The 3242-nt window shown below is 42.9% G+C and overlaps 1 long non-coding RNA gene across 1 annotated transcript; it reads right to left on the bottom strand.

Moving 5' to 3' along the window:
- Nucleotides 1–242: 242 nt before the first annotated feature.
- LOC122114684 lies at nucleotides 243–1370 on the bottom strand. Its single transcript, XR_006148598.1, has 4 exons — nucleotides 1274–1370; nucleotides 905–986; nucleotides 687–766; nucleotides 243–571 (listed from the first exon to the last, which is right to left on the bottom strand). It is a non-coding gene; the product is annotated as an uncharacterized LOC122114684 (long non-coding RNA).
- Nucleotides 1371–3242: the final 1872 nt, after the last annotated feature.

Genomic DNA, 3242 nt, shown 5'->3' with positions numbered 1-3242 from the left:
GAGGGAAGAAGAGAGGAAGGAAGGGAGAGAGGAAGAGAGAGAGGAGGAAGGGAAGGAAGGAAGAGCAAATCCTTGTTCTGTCAGAGCAATTGCACACTTCCTACGCTGTATCATAGGGTCTTTGGTTATCACACACTGAAACAGTATTAATTGTATTTATTATCTTTTTTTTAAAGAAAAAAAATACTTAGTTTTGTTTTGCTTTAATGAAAATTTCCAAACGTACAGAGGAACCTAGGGAATGACACACATCTAGCTACATAGCACCCACATTTAATAAATCTTAAATTTGCCTTCTTAGTTTCAGTGCTTTTATGGAAGGAGCAGAATATTATGAAGACCTCTTCTTTTCCCTGGTCCCATGTTCCTTCTTGTTTCCACTGTCAGCCACTATTCACTTTTCTTTCCATCCTTCCCTTTTTCCTTTCTTCCTCTCTTTGTTTCAATCCAGAGAACTTGAAGAACTTGAAAGGCTCTCTTCCTGCATTCACCTGCAGGAGGCTCTGTGCAGGTTTGATTTGATAACTGCTCAATTGAATTCACTCCTGGGTCTCTTGACCAAATTTCACTGCTGTTCCCAATAAGGAAAGAAGAATTAGACTGAAGTTTAGGGGGAGGGACATTGCAGGGTGGAGCTAAAATAGAGGAAAGGAGGCGGGGGTAAACTGTTAAATAAGGGGGCCCACCATGTTTTCCAGGGAGTGCCCAGAGCAGCTGAGCAGAAGCTGTACTTTCTTGCCTTTCCATCTTCCGTGTGTCCATCTGTCTGTGAGAAGGAGCCAGAAAAGAAAGGAGATGATGGAACCAGAGGACTACAGGAAGAGAGGTGAGAGACTGGGGCGTCATTTTGCTTGGGGGGGTTCACATTGCCCTTTGAGAGTTAGTTTCGCAACCTGTTACCTACCCACTTTCGCACGGAGCTGCAAGTCCCTGTATTCCTTTTTCTCTCTTATTTTCCCACAAGGTAAAGAAAGGGTTTGACATTCCTGACCCAGTAAATGGAGAGAACAATGTTTTTTTAAGGATCATTCATGCATCCTTTGAAATAGAAAAAAAAAACAGTGCAGAAGTCTCTGTCTTAACATTTATTTCTCTAGGTAAGAAGCTGGTGATGGATGCTCTTTCATTTAGCATTCAGTCTTGACCATTTTTTATATCTTCATCTCCACTACTAGGTCAAATTGCCTAAATTTCCTTTGCTGTAAGATGTTGTCACTGTTAAAACCCAACTCCCTCCCCCCCAAAAAAAACCCCAAACCTCTTTAAATGTTACCAGTTTTCATAGATCGCTGTGCATTCCCTTATTCTGTCGCTTTCCTAAGGCACACGTAGCAGAGAGCAGGTTTCTTTGAGGGCATCACAAATTCAATCAATCCTGTCTTTAGACAAAGGGAAGGTAAGCCCAGAGAATCCAGATGTCACATGGAGTCCCACTGCCCCAATCTGGGGGGGGGGGGGAGGGGGGGGAGAGGCAGTTAGAGCAGAGCAGAAAGAATGCTCTAGTATCTCTGGCTCCCAGCAATCTAGTTTTGTTTGGAGTTGGTGCTGTCCATAAGATTTTGGCAGGGGCAGATACAGAGGGAAGAAATCAGATTCCTTTGTTAGCTGTTTTTACTGGGGTTTGAACTCAGGACCTTGTGCTTGCTTGGCTAGAGCTCTACCACTTGAACCAAGCCCCCAGCTCTTCTTTTCTTTTTATGTTTGAAGACAATAAGTTTTTACTTAATAATTTTCACGTGTTGTGATTCCTTCATTGCCCATCAAAGTGAAATCCAGGATAGCCCTTTTTGAAAGAAACAATTCAAGCCACACTGCACTGCTCAGGAGGCTGAGATCTAAGGATTGCTCTGTCCAACTGACTAACCAAAAGCCAGAACTCAAGTAGCAAAAGCACCAGGTCCAGAGTTCAATCTCTAGTGCCCCTTCCACAAATTTTATATTCGGGCTTCTTTGATCACTGTTGTAGAAATACTGTTGACAACTCCAAAGTCCCACATCCAAGATCTTTGAAAATGTCATTTCTTCAAGCAAATCACTTTTAAGATGAAGTCCAACTGCCTGATTCTCAACTGCTGACCACTTACACATGAAAAAGGTGGCAGCAGTGTAATTCCTATGTTGCAGTGAGGAGTAGAACAGAACTCTGGGACATTTGAATACTGTCAACGTGATCTGCTCACAGTCAAAAAAAATACCTTGAACTCCAGACCTCGTGTTCTCAAAATAGAATCCTTGAAAAAGCCATCTTTGTGTTTTCACCTGAAAACTGGAATGCTTTTACTTCTCAGAAGATAAATTAGCTTGCCCATCAGTTTTATTCTCCAGAGCCAATCTGTATGTGTTAACAAACCCCCACCATTGCCAACTATTGCACGAATCATGTGCCTACAAAAACTCATAGTCAACAATGAGTTCTGGGCTGCAAAAGTGGATTTACTGCCCGGTGCTGGTGGCTCACACCTGTAATCCTAGCTACTCAGGAGCCTGAGATCTGAGGACCATAGTTCAAAGCCAGCCCAGGCAGGAAAGTCCTTGAGACACTTATCTCTAGTTAACCACCAGAAAACTGCAAATGGTGCTGTGGCTCAACTGGTAGAGCTGGTCTTGAGCTGAAGAGCTGAGGGACAGTGCCCAGGCTCAGAGTTCAAGCCCCAGGACTGACAAAAAAAAAATGGATTTATTGTTTGCACCTGTGAAGTTTTTTATTTTTGTTTTTCAGGGAGTGTGGGGAAACACAAAGGCTACAGGTATTGACAGAAACACATGCATACATAAACACAGAGAGGGAAAGAAACTCTGTGTTTGTGTGTGTGTGTGTGTGTGTAAGAACTTTTGGATAAAAAGAGGTACTGAATTTCTGTTGAACCAAAGAGTAGTGAGTTAATAGCTGTTCTGTTTCTGAGGAAAGGCAGGACCGTTCATAGGGGAAGAAGAAGAATTTGGTCTGAGAAGAATGAGGTATTAGAATTCGGTATTCAAGTTCTGTGCTTTGGACATTTCCTTTCTTGTTCATGTGCTTGCTTCCTCCCACACATTCTCTCTATCCTTCATCTGTCCCCTTCATTCTTCTTTCCCCATCTTTTTAAAAAAATTCTGCCAACAAGAGACAAGGTTGTGCTGGGGTATCTGATCTCCTCCTCGCCAGGAAAGTGCATCTCTGCCTTCACTAAGTCTCTTGAGCCTGACTCAAGATGAACAGGCATGAGTAGGCCAGGCCTAATCGGGAGACACGACCCTGATAT

Source organism: Dipodomys spectabilis, unplaced genomic scaffold (genome assembly GCF_019054845.1).
Source record: "Dipodomys spectabilis isolate Male_0828 unplaced genomic scaffold, ASM1905484v1 ptg000108l, whole genome shotgun sequence".
Classification (NCBI taxonomy): domain Eukaryota; kingdom Metazoa; phylum Chordata; class Mammalia; order Rodentia; family Heteromyidae; genus Dipodomys; species Dipodomys spectabilis.
This window is presented reverse-complemented; position numbering and strand designations above follow the sequence as displayed.